This window comes from Anas platyrhynchos, chromosome 14, assembly GCF_047663525.1.
Source record: "Anas platyrhynchos isolate ZD024472 breed Pekin duck chromosome 14, IASCAAS_PekinDuck_T2T, whole genome shotgun sequence".
NCBI lineage: Eukaryota > Metazoa > Chordata > Aves > Anseriformes > Anatidae > Anas > Anas platyrhynchos.
The window spans coordinates 7297003-7318680 of NC_092600.1; the positions used below are offsets into that span (position 1 = coordinate 7297003).

Here is a 21678-nt window from a genome sequence, read left to right on the forward strand (position 1 = left end):
CCTGCTTTGCTTTCCCTTCCAGCTCCCCAGTGGCCTTCAGGCAGAAACATCACGTCTTGTCATGGCTTTGCATTCTAGAACAGGTCTCGCTAAGGATCATCATGAAAGCATCCAGGAGCCATGCCTGGATCTCAGGTGATTTAAAAGATAGCGCCTGAAGTTAGGGATGGGTTCATCCTTCAAGGCCAACAAAAGCCAGAACTTGATAAATACAAAGCTCATTCCAGCGTGTGAGTTTGATGCCTACTTCTTTAAAATTACGTTTCATTTCCTAGGCACTGAAGGTTTATATAATTTTCAGTTCCTTCTGTCACCAGGTCCTTCATAAAAGTGATTTTTTTCTTGTTGTCGGGTCTCCTGGGAGCATTAAAAGGATTTTTGTTATTGTATTGCTGCGGAAACAGGGGCTGTTTTTTCATTCTGAAACCCCCTTTTCCCTGAAGCCTTGGAAGATTCTTGGGAATCAACTTGTGTTTAATGAACGAAGGTCCCTAGAAATGGGGAACAGAGACAATTTGTAATTGTTCATGTCTCTAGGAAATGAGTCCTGATTATACAATAAAATGTTACCAAAAGCAGGGGATGTAGCAGGCAAATGCTGGTAAGAGATCTGTGTAAATTCAGTGTAATAGTGCCTTTTCTTTTTCTGCTTAGAAAATCTCTTCCCCTCCCCCCAGCAAAATCCTACTTTATCTATAAAAATGTGGTTCCGATGCCTATTAGTTTTCACACTTCTGGGCAGGGGGAGTTTGAAGTTTCAAGGCAGATACTACCATGCCAACACTATGATAAACAGCCAAGCAACTGTACTCTATCTCTGGTAAAAGATAAGCTGGAATATGGAGAGTGATTAAGAGTTGTGTTCAAGATTTATCTAATCAACTTGGAGAGCAGGTCAGTGTGTTGTCTTGATAAAATAGTTATGGTAAAGTTGCAAGTTTGACCTCAGCATGCTTGCTGTGCAGCCAGTGCATCTCTTTTGATTATTCCTTGTGAAGGTTTAGAGGATAATGAAATGAATACAGAGGGGAAGGTAGAACATAAAGTAGAGTTGCTTTTTTCCCTAGTCCCACCCCATCAGGAGCTGTGCTATCACACAGGGTTTGTCCTGGTCCCTGTCGGTCTTCATGCTCTGAACCAGGATAGATGAGCTGCAGCATGAACAATTTTACAGAAGGAGAAGAAGAGTTTTTTGGTCCTGATCAAATAAGATTTACTCATTTCTGAATCCAGAACATGTGTGTTCACAGCACCTGACTTTTAAATATCAGTTCAGCTTTTTCCTCCATTCAGAAAATGTACATGTGCAGGCATGGATGGGCGAGGAAATGGAGCTGAAGAAGCAAGTCCTCTGTGGTTACCAGTCAGCTCAGGTCCATTAGGCGTGGTGCAGAGGCTCTGATTCAACTGAGAGTCAACCAGATGACAGGGATGGCTCCTGGAGCGGGGAGCAAGAAGGCACACCAAGGGGAGAAGAAGTAACAGAGTGTGAAAAGCAGGAACATCAATCAGAATCGCAGTATCAAAATATTTTATACTATTTCCAGGGAACTTTGTTCTGCTCTCCTTCCACTTCGAAGCCCTCTGTACATACCAGGCTGATAGAAATTTTCCAACAGCCTTCTTTCTCCTGCATCGAGGTAAATTGCTCAGGCAGCCTTGGGGCAGAGTGCGTAGAGCTGCTGTCACATTTCACCCACTGAAAATTGGCTCCATTATTTATCACCGATGGAGATGCATACAATGGAGAGGAGGGGAGAATTATTTAATATAAATGTGGCAATATAGACCATTCCCACTTAGAATTGATTTTTCCTGCGTGAGATATGCTGTCTCATTGAAAGAGGGAGAAAGGTATCATTTGAAACCTGGCTCTTCTAAGAGGAATTAAACAGGGAAAAAAAAAAAAAAAAAGAAAAAAAAAAGAAAAAGCTAAACATATGGAGGCATTATCTCAGGGGAGCTCTTAATACATTTATTGGGAAAGTGTAGTCTTGCTGTGCTCCTTACTGAGCTCATGAAACAACCTTTTCTGTATCTTCGCACTGTAATATTTACTACTGAGTCCCTCCAGCTCTTTTCCTCTGCATTCAACACCAGCTTGGCTTGTTTGTTGCAAGTGGCAGATCGGGAAGAAGTGGAGGTTACCTCTGACAGAATTGTCAAATTAAATTTATCCTGCTCCTTGTACCTTCTCCAGGAGACCCCATATTTATAGTAAAGTACACACAGCTCATAAGCATTGCTTCTCAAAAACACTTTGACAGCAAATAATAAATATAAAATAATACACAATGCAATATGCAATTGACTTATATGCCTCCCAGTCAATGATAGCATTATCCAGAATACATAATTACATTGCAGGCAGCACATCCTTTACCTGGGAATGACATAGTCTGATAAAAAAATAAATAATAATAATAACCCCCCTAAGTATGCACCACTGGGTGCCTTGTCTAAATCTGGCTATGAAGAATGAATGTGAAATTAGCATTCGATTAGAAGTGAAGGAAATGCAGGATGCGAATGTAAAGCAAAGGACTATATCAATGTCTAAATATGAATGTGACATTTGTATGGCTGCATAAATTGTCTCCTTATGCAGCATTGCTTAGAAAGATCTGCCACAGGAATAGCAGAGTGTGGTTTTCCACAGGGTAGAGAAATCTGGTTTTAAGGTGGTTTTCTCAGGTGGAAGATCTTTCCTTCACTTCGGTTCTCATCCTCTTTTTTCCCCTGGGATCAGCAGAGACCTGGCAGTGCTGCATTTTTTTCTCCCTGCCCTGTTCATCTGTTGTCACTATATGAGATTCACAAGTGGTTTTCTCTGCAATTTCTCCCTTCCATTTTTTCTCTCAGGTTTTCCATAGAGTTCAGACCTGAGCCATCTGTTTCACTTCTTCCCACTCCACAGCCTGAATGCATATCTTAATATATCTTCTGAATGTTTTTGCAATATTTATCTTCATATCTTGCTCTTCTTCCCCAGAATGTAAAATGATGAAGGCGGAGGGTCAGACATCCCTTAATATTATTATTTTTTTAACTTCATTCTCTGTCTTTTGCTCTGAAAACAAAAGGATTTGTACATTTTCAGCTACAGGAGTTTTTCTAGAGGTTTTGACCCCGAGAATTAAGGCAGGTGGGACTGAAATCTTTTTCCTCTGACCTGTCTCCATTCCTGACTGATGGTATATTTTGTAAGCCAGTGTGTGTATTTCCAATTGTGTTTAAACAAGGAGGTGAGATATGTAACTGGGCAGGGTAGGTAGCATTAAAGGTAAATTCATAGTTTGCTTCAGGTATGTCTGATGCCACCCTTGAATCAGATCAATTTGGGACCTAAAAAAAAAAAAAGAAATTGTCCCTTGTTCCAAAGCTATGAAGAAAAATTTGCATTTGTTCTGGCCAACTTTGCCATCTACTTGACCTTAAATTGGAGCATTTATGCGCTGTTTCCCAAAATAAGCATCAGTTAGGTTTGGGAGAATGCCTTAAGGGTGTGCAAGCCAAATTGTACCAGTCAGAAAGATGCTGTTTTTAAAATCAGCTTTACGGGTGAATCTTCCCATCACTGTTAAAGTTTAACATATCCCCCTAAGCCTGGATGCTCTTTGAAGCAAGTTACCAGCTTAATTGGGACTCTTTAATAAATTTAATGCTACTTTTTTAATGAAGAAAGATGAAAAGTTGCCTGGAGGGGAATCCTGAGCACAAGGTATTTAAAGAAATTATTCTTAGAGAATGTCGATCTCTTATCTCATTCTCCACAAATCATTTAACGAAATAACATTAGCATTTCAATTCTCATACTTGTGTCTCCTCCTTGCACACATTATTTCATTTTTGTTTTTCCCCTTTTCGAGAAAAAAATAAGGCACAACAAGGCTCTTGAACAACAACTATTGTTGCTATTGAATGATGATTAATATTGTCTCATTCTTGCAAACGGGGAGCACAGGTTTATTATTACATATTTTTTTTCCAGACAATTAGCTAGATAGTTTGCTCTTACATTTATTAATGCTGATCTTAAGTTTAACGTGCTTGGCTTTGCCTCTTGGATAATTACTGCAAACCTGGGCATCTGCAGCCAGGCTCCTGATACAGAGCAGCCCTGTCGCCATTCCCTGTAGGCGATAACCTAAAACAGGAGATGGCCTCCTGCTCCAAATGTAGATATTGAGTGCTCTCTCGTTAGATTAAAGAATTATTTGGGTCCTGCTGTCAGTGCCTATGTTTGTCATTGAAAGAGCCTGATTCTGTGGATGGGAAGAAGCAGCATTAGTTTCTCACTGCAATTTCTTTAAAAGCTGCAGATCTCCATAACAACCTGTTAGAGAGTGACTCCTGTATTTTGAACCAGGGAAGGGGAACATTTGTGGCCTCCTTACCTTGATGAATCATTGTCTCCTTTCTCTTGTTGCTGCTTTGTCTGTTGTTATCTCAGGTCTGGTTTCTTGCTCTTAGATGAGGGCATTGTCCAGTCTTTGTGACACGGGTGGCACTGTGATGGCAGGGGGTGATGGCAGCAAATTGGCACAGTTCACTGCAGGTAGACTGGGGAGAAAGAAGAAGGATGGGGTACAGAAACACCAGGCTGAAATATAAATGCAGCCCGCTGGCTTTACCAACCAAGGCAAGAATGTCTTTATTCTGGACCTGCATATAAATAATTGTCCTTTTCTTTTGACCAATTCATAGTGATTTTTCAATTTTTGAAGCATCTTACTCTTCTCCACATATTTATTAGTGCTTTATCTCTGTTCCATTTCTCCCCTCTTTTCAGAGGAAAAAAAAAAAGCTAACTTTATGTAATTTCCATAGAACCTGGCTCAGCCACATTTTTCTCTGACTTTTCCCCCTAATTTCAAGGCCCTATTATTTTCTGTAACACTGTAATATGATCTTCATAGTTCTTGTAAGATTTAGGAGGGAGTGGATTATATGAGAATTTCCTGAGCAGTCTCCAGAGTTTTGTCTTACATACAAATCACCATATATATCCATAGGAAATAGAAAGGAAAGAAATAGGTCACAGAGTTCCTTCTCCCCAGGATATTAGTTTAATTCCTCCAAAATCATTGGGAATAGTTATCCTTCAGCATAAAGGGGAATTAAAACACATCCTGGAGTCTGACTGGTGATGTTGAGACTCCTTATCAGTCTACAGTCCCATTGATTTTGAGGTCTGATTGTAGGACTGGGGCATAGCGTTACACTAATGTAATGTTTACTCAGCTTTCCAATAAAGGAGACCCATTTTTAAAAGTTGAGGATTTTGTGCACACACAAATGTACATGTATATAAATAAAAACTTTGTATTTTTCATGCCCAAGAGCAAACATACATCACTGCACCCCTGGAAGCAAAGCAACACACTCAGGCAGAAAGGGAAATTTTTGTCTTCATTCAGACCCAAAGTTCTTGAGTATCCAGCGCTTGTAAATTATCTGTAACCATCATGCACTCAACAGGTGACCCAATAAACACTAATTACTAAGCCTAACCCTCTTCCAGTCTGCCAGATCTTAGCTCTCCAGCAGGAGCATCCCTACAGAAGCCCCCACGTACCCATCCTAGGCCTGCCTGGATGCCTGCTCCAGAAACGACTCTTCAACTGAGTAAGAAGCCAGTCGATTAATTAAGTGGCACAACAAGCACAATTAATCAAAACCAATCTTTTGCTTCCTAATGAGCACTCATAATAACTATGCTGGATTTCCTTTCCTTTTATAATTTTCAAGGTATGATTTAATTGTCATGAACATCCAGAAGACAAAAAAAAAAAAGTCCTATAAACTCAAACTGACAGAAAAGTCTGGGGTTTTTTAGGTACTCTGTTGTAATGATTCATGCATTTGCAGCTGGGATAATAATAGACTAATACCTTGATCATATTGCATTTTACATTATTTTACATAATTGTTCATAAGGGCTACAATTATTGAGACTGTGGAGTGTAAAACTACAGGAAGGGAAAGAAAAAGCCAGCCCAAGCTAATATGTTTAGCCTGATTTTCCTCTACTAATTACCAGTGGGGAAACACATATTTTAACCTAGCAGCGTCTGAACGTTTTTGTATTATAATGCTGCTACAACTGAAATGGTATCAAAAATATAGTGCCTGTCATCCCAAGTGCCAAATTACTGAGAACGGGTAAGTGTGTTCACAAGGCAATGGAGGTGTTCAGGATTTCTGAAGTATTTCTAGCAAAGAGAGAGTTTGCTAGCAGTTCAAGTACAGATCGTGCTTACCTGTTTGGGTATTAAGCCTGTTAATGTTTCTGCTCTCTGCCATACTAAGCAGCATTCTGGCTGTCAGTGTCATGAGGAATATGCTGGGTTTGTGTTATTTTTACCATTTTCTCATTGCTGTAATTGTTCCCCAGTGCTCCTGAGGAAAAGCAATGTTCAGCTGTAGGAAAGAAGGAAAAAAACACCGATTTGTAAAACTAAAAGCAAGCCTGAGGAAGGAACAACTAGGATAGCCATGCACTTTGGTAGATGCAAATTTACATGGAAACATCATCCCTGGGACTGGGCTTCTCCATGTGATGGTTTGTGTACAGGTACGTGGGGTCCCACTGGAGGTGCTGTTGCCTGTCCCAGCTCCTTCGCCATAGGTGGATGCTGGCTGGGGGGCACCTGGCACCCCTAGAGCTGTAGCAGTGCCTGGCTGGCTATTTCTGCACTGCCACCAAACCAGTCCCAGAGCAGCTTGGCCAAAAATCCTGCAGAAGTAGGAATGAAAACTTTATGTGCTGAGGGGTGGCTCAGAGGGCACAGAGAGATGGGCTTAGTGATGGGGCGGGAAAGGTCTGTTCCCCCAGCACCAGAAGCTGCCCAGTGCAAAGTTCAGTGCTTCTGCTGTGGCCAGCGACGGGCTCACATTAATATGCCAACCTCTGTGCTGAAGCCGTTGAAATGCAGGCACACACTCGCTTCTAATTGTTCTGGGGAGAGTGGACCACTGGGAGCAGTAACTTTTTAAATTGCCTCCGCCAGGCTCCTCAGAGCTTGGCTGCCGGAGCCGTCATCCCCATTTAAAGCTGTGAAAAGCCCAGCTCTCTGTCCCGAGGTGGAAATAGGCCTTGGGCATGGCCTTCACACCATGCAAGGAATGAATTTTGCCCCCAAACTCGCAATACTGTGAAACGTGCTAAGGGCACACAAACAGCTTCAAAATGGTTTCCATTTAGAAGGGGTGATGGAAGGCGAGACCAAAAGACGTACTTCAGGTGCACAGAAAACTACTCTTTTGCCTTATTACTGGCTTAGTAAAGTAGTCGTCAGGTGAGACCAGTCTTTTCTAGTTCAAGAAGACCCACTGGCTTGTTGGGCAGAACAGATTTCTTTACCACACTTATATTTGTTTCTTAGGTGCCAGGAAAGCCTCATCTCTGCATCGTTTTCTCAGTGAGTTCACACGTGGGAGGAGGCTAGGCACTATGGGCACTGACTGACTGTCTTCATAGGGAAAGACTTTCACAAGGATTTACGCAGGCCTGTCATTATGTTTCTGTTCTCCATTGGCTCCTGCAATAATGGGAGGAGAGAATATTTAATAAACCATCCCTGCCAGAGCAGAAAGGCCAATGTGGTAATTGAGTCTGCATGGGGCTTGAGTGAAGAGCTCATTTTCAGAACAATCCCTTGAGTTCAAAATCCTTCAGGATGGATTAAAACAAAGTTTGTGCAGTCCAATATCTTCAGGAGGCTGAACGATCATTAAAGTACAGGCTCCATGATCACAGTTCCCCAAGTCATCTGTATATCTTGAAGTTAACCAATTTTCTCTTTTCCTATTTTCCCATCTCTCAAAGGCAAACAGCAATGTGCTGCCAGCACAGCAGTTGGACTTCCCAGGACCTGCTGTTCTGGCAGATCCGAAATAGATTTCTGTGCCCCTCTTATGTCAGTCTTTGATCTCCAGAGACTGACCTGCACGGGTTTAAATTAGCTTGTTCAGGCAGTGTGTAAAAATTAAAAGAGGCAGCCCGTGGGTAACAGTCAGTGCGCTCCTGCAGCGCCCGGTGCTCCCAGGACCAGCTTGGACCTGCAGAGTGCTCCTGGGGGGGCAGGTGGGGAGGAGGAGCACGAAGCTCAGAGGAGATCTGGAGCTTCCTGCAGAAGACGTCAGGGGAGAGATCTGCCTTCAGCCTCCCTCTGCGTTTTCCTCTGTGGGTTGTTCTTTACCTCGCCCATTCGTGTGTTGTCTGCTGACACGCGGTGTTTTCCATGCGACTGACAGAGGCGTTTATCTGCACCAGATTCCTGGATACTCTGTCAGATGATAGCTAAGGAAGGAGTGAAGCTCCATCGTCCCTGCCTAATGTGGGACACTCTGGGTGTCCCCAGGGCATGCGCTGACGCTGAGTGGGGTCATGAAGCACGAGTTATTCCCAAGCACGTTGGCACTTCTCCTTGGCACAGAGGGGTGGCGAACAGTGATACTAGGTCAGGTCTCGAAGACAGCATAACCGCATTCGCTTCATGTCACAAAAGCATGTGATTCTTCCCTCTGTGGGATCAGGCAACTGTTTTATTCAGTGCAGTGGTTGCTTTGAGCTATCAGAATGACAGGAAGCAACAAGAGTGAGGAAAGCATCTGGCTCCCAATTTATAAAATGCTACATTTAATTTAACGTATTAATGTGATTGTGTGGTCTGCAGCACTTGTTGGGTGTCCTGATCTGAGATTTCATCCTGCGTGTGAGGGCATGTCCAGGAGTGAGCACCCACCTTCCCTCCTGCCTTGCCTACCCTACAGAAGTAAATATAGGGCACATTAGAGCGAACTACTGCAAATTCCCCTATTAGCAATGTGTAGCTGGCAGTGCTGTATTGTGTTCTATATTACACGTAAAGTTCTTCTGAAGCAAAAAGACAAAAGCAATATTCTTTGTCGTCATTCTCAGTTATTTCAAAATTGCTACCCACAGCAGAGCATCATCAGTCATTAGAGTCACATATAGGAGCATTATATTCACTTTGCGGTCTCCCAGCTCCATCGCCAAGGACATCACAGTCACAATGAGACATAATCAGTGTGCTGTTGCCAATTTTGAGACATTGTAATTTAGCAAAAATTTCCTGTGTTCAGAGTCCTCTGAAGTTGGAGGAGCTATTCTGAATTTCTCTGCATTCCTTTTATCAAGTTCGGTGTGAATGGCATGGAGGGAGAAATAAGGCACGAGGACCCTCTTTAGCATGCCACCGTGACGCCTGTGAATTGCAGGGCACGTGTGCTGCATAATATCAGGCCCAAGCAATACAACAAGGGACAGCAGGAGGGAGCTGAGGAACAGCCTCAACCTTGAGTGACCTTGATGTGGTGAATTTTTAACTTACTCTTCTCCCTGTTGCTTTAACAGTTATGATAGAAAGATAGTACACTAAACCACTTTTTTTTTTTTTTTTTTGAATAGTAAGGGAGAAGCTTCAAATGACATGAATGTGGTCACTTACATTTTTTTTTTCAGATAGGATTTAGCAGCTCTGACCTTCATTCCTCACTCTGGTGACAGCTTGATGGGTGACATCAGGCAAATCGCACACTCCATGCCCTGCTTTCCCTGGGCACAGCTGTATTTACATGGTGCTTGGTGAGCTAAGGATGTTTTTACATGCTCTGTTAAGAGCCAGGTAGCATTGGCCATCAACAGCATGCTGGAATTTCATGATACTGCATCTTGCAGCAACATTTTGTAATGTGCAACCATTTAGAAATAATTTTTCACTCTAAAAAAAAAAAAAAATAAAAAAAAAATACTGATGCTGGCGCTCAAGAAATTCCCTATCCTATCTACAGGGAAATTAAAAATGTGAATTTTTACAGCCTGGAAGCAGGACTGTTCCCAGATTGTTCCCCTTCTCATTAGGGGGGATAAGATCATGCAGTTCCATAAAAGAGCATCCCCTTCTAGCCCGGCCAGGCTGGGTCATTATCTTTTTTGATTACCAGTACTTTGACTTTATTTACCCTCTGTGAAATGCTTATGAGCATTTGGCTGCGCATTTAATGCATGCAACTTACTTTGGGGTCCTTTGAATACTTGAGCATGAAGGGATATAAACATAAACGCAGACAGATTTATTGCAGTCTAATTTAATAAAAATGTCAACAAATAAATGCATGTTTGGCAGGGGAATAAATATCAAATAGGAGTGAAGCAGACAGTGGAGTACGTTGTAAGGAATTAACATGAAACGTTTTGGTTTGACAGCGACTATAAAATAAAACAGTACTTTGGGGACTTTGGGAGTGATTTAGCAGAGGTGTGCTCCCAGGGCACGCACAACCCGCTTGCATGAACCAAGTGAGGGGAAACAGCTTCAGGATGAGCCCATTCTGCTACCGAGGGGAATGGGTTGTGATCTGCTGCTTGCATCCACAAACTGGCATTTAACGTCAGGAGAGCACGGTGCTGCCTGGGCTGCTTTCCCTGCACAGGGCTGTGGCTGTGTGCATGTGGGCAGCCCCCTCCTGTGCCAGCCAGCCCACTACTTCTGCCCGGCTTGTTTGGCCCTGCAACTCCAGCTTTAGGCTCTCTTGTGCAGTTAGGCTTCAGGGACGAGGCAGGGAGGAGATGTTTTGGTGTTTCACACCCACTCCAGATGGGTGTTTGCTTACAGAGTGATTTACCCAGGGTGAAATAAGAGGAAGAGGCTGTTTTCCCTGGTACCCCACATGCTCAGATTTCTTACATTTTAAATATTTCATCCTCCGCTGCCCCTTCCTCACACCCCCCTGCATGACAGCTCCCTCTTGGGATGCTCGCCAAGGCACACAGAAGCATCCTGCTCATCCCAGGCCCTACGGCCAAGTGATCACCACAGCCACTGAGCCCCAAGTTCAGCCCCATCAGAAGGCAGCTTGGAGAGCCTCGGCTGGGGGCCCACCTCTGGGTCAGACAGGCTTTAAGAGGGCTGCACCAGCAGAATTTGAGGGCTCCTGTGGATATCAGCGAGCAGACCCACAGCACAGCAGCTGGCTGCGATGCTAATGGATCCTTCTAGTGCTCTCCATTGATTTCAGTGAAAGCCAGAGCATTGGGATGCTGTTCCGAAAGAAAGCACGTGGTGCTTCCTTTTTTCTGTAGCAGTGAAATAGCTGTTCAGGTATCTTGCAATATTTGTTTTCACCTTTTTTTTAATGGTATTCCCTCTTTCCTTCATCTTTTGGGCTTCGGCTTCTCATGAGGTCCCCAGGCAATTACTGTGGCTATGGTTGCCACAAGCATTGCTCTCTCCTCTTTATTGCAGAAATGCTCTCAAATCCTGGGAGAGATTTTGTTTTAATGGCACAGTCGATATATGGTGCTTATTCTGCCTCAAGCATTACACGGAGGTTTTTAAAAAATACTTGTTCATCTTAATACACCTGCTAAGTTTCTGAAACGCTCAATATATCCTATGTGTTTCTGAACATTTCAGCACAAATTCAATACAATACTTTCTCTGTAGGCATAGAATCATCACTCACTGTATTGGAGACCTTATCTCAATGTGTGCACGCAGAAATTCAAGGTAACCAGTTGGTACGGGGCTAAAAATGCAGTGGCTACTGGGAAAGGGCACATGTGAACAGAGTCTGCCTCACCACAAGTGGATGAAAAGCTTAAAGATTTCCATGTGCTAAAGCTGGGGGGTGACTGGAAACTTTTGGTCCTAAAGTTCTGGAAGAATTGATGTGTGAAATTGCAAATCTGGTAGTAAGAGTTTTTAATAAATCTATCAATTCAAGGGTGGCACTGTGTGACTGAAGAATAGCAAACACAGTATCTGTATTTAAGAGAGGGAAGGAAATAGGGAGAGCAGCATGCACAGGCATTTTCATCTGACATCAGCTCTGCAGAATCAATTATTTTGCCCCAAATTTTTATGCCCACCATTGTGATGAGTTGCGAAAAGGACCTAGGCCATGTCAGGAGAAGTATTGGCTGTGTAGATAAGGAGCTGTTGACATTTGCGTGTGATACAGCCATCTGTGGAATATCTATGCTCGAAAAATGTGACTTAAAGCAGGGACACATGCAGATGGGGGTATTACAGAGATCAGAACAGAGAGCCTGCTTTACAAGAGGAGGCTAGAAGGGTACAGATTGTTTATCATAGCGAAATGAAGGCTTAGCAGGGTTATGATTACTGCCTGTAAAACATCAGGGAGGAGAACGGACCATTTACATTGGAGAGCAGTGTTATGGTAAGAACAAAGGGCCATGAATAAACACACTTTGGAAACGGAAAGAAGTTTTTCTAGTCTCTAGGCCAGGGAGGCTGGAACAGCTTTTTGGTAGGAATGGCAATGAACAAACCCCCGACTACGTTTAAGCCACATCTCGGTAAGTTTATGAGGAGATTACGCGATGCAGCACATATGATAGCAGGGACTGCACGCGGTGACCCCAGGGATGACTTCCAGCCTCTGCAAAGATGCAGAAACTCCATTTCAAAGTCCTCGTTAAACTTCCCGTGCATTTCTTTTTCCTTATCCTCCTTTAAAAAAGGATTATCCTGTAATAAACAGGGTGGTGCCATCTGCCACAGTCTCCGGCGCAGAAGGGAGAAATTGCTGTTTCATGGTAGTTAGCTGTGTTGAGAAGGGTGAGGGAAGGATTTGGGGCTGCTTCCATCTGGCATTGGGGCTGATTGAAGGTGAGAGCTGATCTCTTGAAATTCAGTGAGAAACGATGGGTAAGGCAGATACAAGTTGTGAAGAGCCTTGAAAATGCAGGAGCAAGCAGCTTAGGTTTAATGTGGTCATTGAATGGATGGAAGCGAGGGGAGAGGCGTGCAGCAGTGATGGGCTGAAGTAAAACTGAGGGAAATTGTCTGTACACTGCTGTTCTCAAAGGATACAAGCAGGGCAAAATGGCGTTTTGTTAGAAAAAATAAAATGTGAGTTGATCCGTGGTGTAAGGTGATGAGAGCCTGGGTGAAGCATTTGGCTGAGGGGGGAGACAAATGGCCCTGCTTCAGCAGAGGGAAGTGGTGTGATGATGCATTGATCTGGTGAGAGTATGCAGGGCAGATCAAAAATGATGCCTGGGTTACAAAGCTAGGAGAAACTGAAATATTTCTCCAAGGCATTGGTCTGCTTCCAGCACTGACTGTGCTGCTTCTGTTCAAATGGAGCAGATTAGCAGAAAAACCTAGCTTTTAATCTATTTGAAGTTTGGCTGCTGCAGGCTCAGCCCCCTCCTTCTAGGAGAGAAAAGTCTTTGGGCTCTGCTCCCTCCTGGGAGTGAGCTACCAGACCTCCTGCACTGAGAAGGGAGAACTGAGTCCTGAATAACCATGCTGAGACCAGGCAGAAATTCATGAGAAATTGAAAGAGGTGTCAAAAGGAAAAGGTGAAATCTGCGTTTGTCTTTTGATTCTGGTGCCTCAGGTGTTACATTTTCAGGTATGTTTTCTCAGCAGAAGGGTCAGAGGTGTCTTCCAGTGAAAGCTGAGGGTTTGACTAATTGCTGAAAAAGCAGCTCCCAAACAGAGCCACTTCAGATTAATGGCAGCCACAGATCCAATGGTCAAATGTACAACCAACACGTTTTTACACTGCACCACAGTAAAGCTGGAGCTTTAGGAATGTCACAAAGTTTGCATTGGATGCTTCATTTTCTCACTGCTCTGCATCTCCCTGTATCTGCAGCTCCTCTCCCCTCAGCACTTTGCCCGAGTACATTTCCTAAACTAGTGCAGTCTGCATTGAATCACTTCCTCATCTGTTCTTCAGAAGTAAGGAGCCAGAGATGGTTGTGATGTGTTTCTGAATTGCCCAAACCCAAATTTTATTATTCACAAGTCTCTGTTGGAGACTCCTCTTGTCTTCCCTGGTCAGGACTTGGCTTTCACAGAATAGCTGCTATGAAAATGCTTGTTGATAGTTACTCACATGCTGTTGTCCTTTTGCACTCTTTTATTTTGAGAGTAGTTGTGTGCAATGCTGCTGACCCCAAATTAAGAGTAATGGATGACAGAAATGGCACTGAGGGCTTTGTGCAGAGAGGCTCCATTAGGCCTTCATTAGCTTAGCTCAAATCGCTTGGGGCTATTTGGATTCGGAGCAAGTTCACAGAGGATTTGTGGATTAGTTTTCCTACGTATCTCCACCCAGCAAAGCCCTAAAAAATCATAAGCATACACAGTGAATGCTATGCCTTTGGGGAATGAGCTCTTCTAGGGATGAAGGATATTTCTAGAAATCTGAAAGACAAAGGGCATGAACTGGCAAATGGTGGTGATACGGTGGAGATAATGGGCAACTGCAGCCTTTTCTGCTACTGCAGAGAAGCCTTCCCCTGAGCTGGCACAGGCTCAGACTCAAAAACAGAAGGTGGCAATAAATTAAAAACTCTAGAACATGGCCTGGGACAAATACCAGTTTCAACTTCTGAGCTTTAAATACCTGATTTTCTTACTCCTTGGCAATCAGATGTTGCTCCTTGCCCCAGTTTCTCCAGCTGTAAAATGGGGTTAACAATATTGATCTTCTTCGGAAAGTGTTTTGATACCAGGCACTAGAGAAGTTCCAAGAGTTCATTATCACTATCCTATTAATTCTAATGCTGTTATCATTCTGTGGTATATTTTATTGAAGTAATGACCCATTAATATTATTTTGATGACTGTACAGATGATTTTTCAAAGCAGCAGTCAAACATGCCATTAAGAGCTCCAGACAACTTACTGTCCTAATTTATAAGCTGATGCAACCAATAATAAATAGGAGATTAAAATGAAGTAATGGTCGAGTGAGTTTTTACATAAAGAGCTATAAGCTCAGTTTGCAATATCCCCAACCATCAGTACCTCTGCGTGCACTGAGACGTTGGTCTGCAGATAAGAAAGCAGTTTTTATTTCCGTTGTTGTCCATCTAAATCTTTTGCAAGGTTAAAAAATAAAAAAATAAAAAAGCAAAAAACTACCCTCTGAATGAGCTTGTTCAGCTTGGAGGGGCTGCTGAGAAGTTGGCCAGTAGATAAGTGCAGGTTTCCTATGAGCTGCAGCTTTGCTGTGGGTTTCAATGGAGCTACTCCTGAGACTGCTTCCTACACATCCTGAGGGACCAGCATAGCTCATCTCTTAGGTTGCTACATGCAAGACCAAGTAGGTATTAAGAGTGATGCCAAAATATCTAATACAGATGCTGTGTTTTTATCTAAGAAACCATCATACACATAACTTCTAGTAGCATGAGTTGGTAGCAACCCACCCCACCCAGACACTGCTGAATATTTCATCAGCTCAGAAATGCAAAGTTGGCTTTTCCAGCAGAGACTGCAAAAGGTGATGGGGAACCTGTGATGAGGAGCAACTTTTATTCCATCTCAGCACAAAAGCTCGGCCAAAAATCTCAGCCCAAACAAGCACAACCAACAAGACAAACAAAGCAAAAACCCTAACCCAAACTAAGTGGCAATTCCTGAAATCTGAAAGAACTATACTAATATTTTAAGAAAAACATTGCCATTTTTTTATTAGCAAACTAACTATACTAATAGAAAGAATAGTACGATTTAAGGAATCCTAATTCCTTGTCTTTTATTTGCTTTAAGCGATGAGGCAGGGGCACAGCAGTTACCAGCATCTTTTGCCACATTTAAACCAGACCAGGATATAAACTATGGGTCATCCTTTTATGAACTTCTTTGAAAAATGAGGGATCTCAAAAGATAAATTCCCCCAAATCCTTCTGAGTTATGTTATGCTAACTACAATGTCTGCCCTGTTCCTAGCCCCAGGCTGTGGCCCCACTGTTCTGAGCAGTGCCTGGTGTACCTGGCGCTCTGCAGAAAGGGCAGGTTTAGGTTCAAGCGCACATAGGCAAGAATCATTATTTTCCTTTTCTCCTTTCTGTTTGTAAACTTCACAGGTCCAACCTAGAACATGCTACTTTGCCTTCCTTGTTCCCCACTGACTTCATTCCCCTGATCAAAGCTGAAATAAGTAGGTCTGGTTTGTTTAATAGAGAGGGTCTTACACAGTCACGCCTCTTTGTTCGCTGACATAATTGAGGAGAAGACAGCTTTGGGAATAGTGTTTCTTAATTGCTCTTACAGACGCTGCAAGGCACTCAGTGTCGGGTCTAGCTAAATTGGGCCTATTGTGGATTTTTGAAAAGCCTTGGTAACAGAGAAGTCAAGAAAAAAAGATTAAAAAAAAAAACACGCCCTAAGCCCTTATGTAACCAGCAGAATAACCTTCATCTCAGCATCGCTCTGTCTCTGTACAGAACTTCCTCGCAGTGAACTGGGCATCCGTGCAGCACAGACATTGCTACCCTGTCCCTGTGAATTTCCAATGGGCACAAAAAAAGAAGGGGTGGAATTGAACATCTGGGTGTAACTTCTCTGCTGGAGAGCTCAGCCTTTTAATAAGGCAAATGTACAGCAGTAAAAGCTTCCTTCCTAATGAGTACCAGAGTGCAGAAATCAGTTTCTTGAAGGAAGGCTGGGCTGTAACCCTCTTGATTTTAAATCAAAGGTTGGCTGTGACTTCTCAATCCTTCGCAGTCCAGATGAAGTCAGCAGAGCTGCTAATTAGAGCATCGGTTATGTTTTTTTTGGATTAAAACCCTGAAATGAAGGGCAGGTCTGCACTGTACGTTGTGACAATGAAGAGACCTTGGATTCCTGGCTGTTAATACAGAGGAAATCAAGAGGGGCTTCTAGGGACAGATCCCCCCCAGCTGTGGAGAGTACAAGCCTGCACCAGCTCTGAATGACACAGAGCATGGCACCTGAGGGACTGCAGGTCCTGGGAGAGGGGCTCTGATTTTAATGAGGGATTTCTCCCTGTTTAGAAATGTGTTTTAGCTCTGCGAAATGATTCTATTTTCCACTGTTTAATAGGTAGGATTCCAACATACTACTGATAAATATTCTTAGACTTGTAGGGGGAGAGGCAGATATTTTATATGACAACGGTGACAAAAGCCTCATTCTTTTCCTAGCATATTCACTGCATTTTCTTTTGTTTACAAGACTTTCTTACTCCATCAGAGGCATGGCAAATTGTCTCTTAATGGCAGCAATGAATTCACTAGACGTACACCTAAACCTTGACAATTATTGTCTTTTTGCTATATATTTTTTAAAGCCTTGAATAGTATTAATCACATAGCTGAGGAAAAGCATATGACCTTTTCTGTATCAATCTTAGAAAAATGTCACGTATAAAGAAACTGTCTGCCATCAAGAGAACTGCAAATGGTTGAGCAACTCCACAAGTCCCCGTGGTAAAAAAGAGAGTTACAGAGTCAGGAAATCAGCATCTCTGACAAGGCACTGAGAGCCCTGATTTAGCTGGGTACTGAAGTACATTATTAACGTTAAATATGTGGTTTCCCTGAGACTGCTCACAGCTTGGTTCTCTGTGCTCGCTTGTGGGCCTTGCAAAGATAAAATACTTGCAAGCAAATGCGTGAACACATCCTTCTCTCATCCTTATCTTCTTCTGAAGTTGTTTCAAAGCTTATCTCTCCCAGAAATACATCACAAATATCCTGGCCAGGTGGCAGGAGACATTCAGAGTGCAGAACTGGTTAGGAATTGCAGGTTGCTTCCTATTTTTGTCACTAACTTGCTGCCCCAATCCATTTGTTGGGTTGCTGCTTGGTGGGACTCTGTGGGGCAGGGACTACCACTGTGCATTAATTTATATTACAAAAACAAAACAAAAAAAATATAAACAATACTACAGTAAATCATACTAACAGATAACATTTGTCACATCCTTGAATACTTTCTGATGTAGATTAAAAAGCCTGACCAGGACTCAAATTATAATAGGAAACTATTACAGTTCAAACTTCTAGGAGACAGCTGCCATTGGTTGGCTTTTTAAAACTTTGTATTGATTGAACTTATCAAACATACAGTTTCAAAAAGAGAAGAGAGAAGGTTGGGAGGGTGATATTTCTTCCAGACTTTATCCTTTATTTTGCCAGAAATGTCAGCTCATGGTAAATGGTGGCTCTCCTCAAATCTGGGAAGATGAGAGACATTTTAACAAGAAATAGCAATAGGAAAGAGTTAACCAGACAATAATGTGACAGTTTCTCTGTTAATTCCTTATTTGTCAGAACTTAAAAGCCCTGAGATAGTTAAAAACACAAAACAAAACAAAAACAAACAGATTTAAGCTTTTTTTTTTTTTTTTTGTCTGCTCTGTGAAATTCTCCCTTTTTCTATTTTGGAGGCTTTCCAAAAGATTTTTAAATGGGCCTTTGATATGGCCTTCACGTTTACAGGTATTTTAGCTACATTACAGTAATTGGGAGCAGGGAACCAACATTCAGCGTGGTTGCTTCTTAGCTGCCCAGCAATCTATTTTTGGTTCAGTGTCGTAGAGCATCATTGTTGATGATCTAGAAGAAAATATCCAATTACTAATGACAAAGATTGCAGATGACAGAAAAATGAGCAGGTTAGTAAATAACAATAAATCAGTTCTTCAAAGCAATCTGGATCCAGCGTGCAAAGAGACTTATTTGAATGACACAGAAAATGTGAGGTCCAGGAACCGTGAAAATAGGTCATGTTTATTGGCTGAGGTGACTGTGGTTTTGAAATGATAAACACCTCAATGTGAGCTGGCTGCAGTGGCTAAGAAATTAAATAGGGACCTTGAATATAGAGCTGGAAAAGTGTGAGTTAATGCAGATGTTACCAATATGCAGGGAAATAAAGACAAACCGTTTCTGCAGTGCTGTGTGACAAATTTTGAAATACTTCTGAAAAAAAAAGATACACAAGAGTTCTAAAAGTCCTGGCTTATAAACTAAAAAAGACTCTGTCTCATTACTTTGTCAGTGTTAACAGTAAGGAAGATGTCTGGTAGCAGAGGACCCTTGGATGTCACAGGTGATGTCATAGCATAAGCCAAGACTGGAAACTGCAGTGGGAAACATTCAGACTAGAAAAAAGTCCAGTGCTTCTGATAACGAACTACTGAAACTGCTTACCTTAGACCAACGTGAATTTACCAACATTAAGTCAACTTTTAAAGTATGTTTGGGCATCTTTCTAAATTTCATAGTTGTGTTCAGCCTGAACTTTTGGGGTCACTCTCTATGGCCTCCTCTGTCCCCTTCCTCAAGTCCAGATGTCAGTGCTGAATCTCAGCCTTAGGCTCATGCTGTAGGTATCCACCCTTGGAGTCTCTCACAGGCTACCGCTGCCCCGAACCACCAGAAAGAAGCACCAAATGTTTCTGGGTTGGTTCAGCCTGGGGAAGGGAAAGCAAAGCAGGGGAGAACCTGATTGCTGCCTTCAGTTCCTTCATGGCTGTTGCAGAGGAGAGTCTTGGTGCATAGTGAAAGAGATGTGGGACACAAGCTGTAGCGAGGGAAATGAAAACTGGACTTCAAGATCTATGCATTGAGGGCAGCCAAGCTCTGCAGCAGGGCACTTGAGGAACCTCCATCCTTGAGGAGGCTTCAACATTGCCTGGACAAAGGCTCTGTGCACCCCAGCATAGCCAGGAAGCTTTGAAGAGGGTGTTGAACTTAAGCCCCCCAAGGGCCTGGGCAGCAGAGGCTGGATGGGGCATGTGGGGCCTGCAGGCCCAGAGCTTCAGGGTACCTGTAGCACGTGTGAGCAGAGATCAGGCCTCACCTGCTGCCTCCCACCATCTGGAAGCACTTGTCTGCCTCCTTTTAGGCCAATACAAAGCACTTCGCATTAGGCAATCAGTGATGGCAAACAGATAAATCCTTCCCTTTTGCAGTGGAGAGAGACTATTAGAATTACTTCTCTTGAAAAAAAGGCGCCCTTTCAGAAACCTGCTCTGGATTTAGGGACTCTGCACAGTCCTTCATCTGTCAGCTTCCTCCCGTGTTCCTCGCATTTGATGGTTCACTGCTTTTAGATTTGTTTCTGCTCGACTATCCATTCCCCCTCTCCTGTGACTAATATTTACTTGTACAGCACCACGGAGAGCCTTTGCAAGGTGGTAGCATGGCATATAAGGGACCCAAAGGAATTCTGAAATAACCCTTTTAAAAAACAACAACATAAAATAAATTAGGAAAAGGAAGCGGGAAAGGCTCAATGTTCATACCAGCAGCCACAGCAGGGACAAGTTAACTGCTTTCAGGATAGATTTTGCCCCACCTGAAGTTGATGGGGGAGCTCTCTTCAGGTGGCAGTGTTTGCTGCTGTCTGCCTCCCACCCCGCCTGCTCCACACTCCTTGTTTCATCCTCAGAACTAGAGCATTATGACTGCATGTTGTCAAGTTCCTGGTAACCTGTTGCTAGCTCACTGCGTTTGTGATCAGAAGCTGCAGCTCCTTGATGTGTGTGTCTGCTCTGGAGGTAATGTAGCAAACAGCAGGAGCACATCATATGGAGGCCAGAGAGGCTTTGTGGCCACCCCATGTCATCCTGGGGTTGGCTAAAGGAGAAAGATAATGCAATGATTCAGCCTTACACAGAATTAAAGCCCCAGTGATTTTAATATGGAACCTGAAACCCAGCAATCAGACCTGGCCAAGGGTCATGTCCCCTTCCTTCTTTCTTCTTTCAGTGGATGTGCCTCCAGAGAAGCTCAGATCCTGCTGGGTGCACTGGTTACTACACGAGTAACTGCTTTTCTGAGCAAGCCTTACATCTAGTAGGACTTTATACCAGAGGTGGCATGAAGGGGGTAGGAGGTGCTGCCACAACTAAGTTTCTGTCCCAACTAATTTATTCTAATCTGTTGTAAAGAGTCTGGTGAGTGTCTGGGCACTCCCTGGGCAGAGTAATAATCGCACCTTTGCTTTTCTGCTTTATATTTATAATCCAGAGCAGCCAGCCCTTGAGTAAGCATAAACTGCACTTCCATCATATTTCCATTTGGGTTATGAATATTTCACACACCTGCAGTCTCAAAAGCACATAATTGCAAAACCACACTCAGACAGGGACTGAATAAACACTGTTGCTGATTCTTAATGAGCCATTAATCAGATGTTTAACTACAGGTAATTCCCCTGAGTCCTGGTGTCCCAAGAAAAATCTGTATTCCCCCTAAGACATAGAAAAGCAGATGACTTATGAACAGGAAATTGCTAGCTGCAGACTGAGCATACGCCAGCTTCCCATGGCAGCTCCTAATGGTGAAAGGTAACATTTCTGAGTTTTATTTGGGAGCTGCCATGAGGTGTGGGCACCAAAGGGCTATGAGGACTTTGTAGGAGCTGAAGAGTTTTGTTTCAGTTGTTGAGGAGTACATTTTGGCAAGATTGGGGGAGTTGCTCTGGTTGACTCCTGTCTGTTGGCATTATTTGCTCTTCATGCATGGGAGTAAGAGTCTGATACTTCACACAGCAGAAAGCCTTCCTCTGGAAATCATTATCTAAGGAGGCCGTGCATTCCAGCTGCATTTTAACAAGCAATGGATAATCTTATAGCTTCTGTTATTTGTAGCTTTGCATGGTAAATTAAGGGTAATCACAAACTTCAGAGCCTGGAACCAACTTGGGGTGGGGGATAGGAAGGCAATTCCTTCCACCAACAATATTGTACTGCTGCTTAGATAATGCCAGACTGAAGTGGACATTTCTTCCATGGGAAAAATAACAATTTCATGATTTGTTTTAATTCCAGACAAGCCCAGACTTACATTTTGTGCATGAGATGGCGTGCTGAAAGTTCTTTGTTCAGGAGCACTGCAGTGTT

At 43.0% G+C, this 21678-nt stretch overlaps 1 protein-coding gene and 1 long non-coding RNA gene across 4 annotated transcripts in view; one reads left to right on the forward strand and one right to left on the reverse strand.

Moving 5' to 3' along the window:
- SGCD (sarcoglycan delta) overlaps nucleotides 1-21678 on the forward strand; it is a 543191-nt gene that overhangs the window by 150156 nt on the left and 371357 nt on the right. The window lies entirely within an intron of this gene.
- LOC139998705 (uncharacterized) lies at nucleotides 1254-20212 on the reverse strand. The gene is made up of 4 exons (XR_011803428.1): nucleotides 20130-20212; nucleotides 6264-6423; nucleotides 4398-4563; nucleotides 1254-1438 (listed from the first exon to the last, which is right to left on the reverse strand). It is a non-coding gene; the product is annotated as an uncharacterized lncRNA (long non-coding RNA).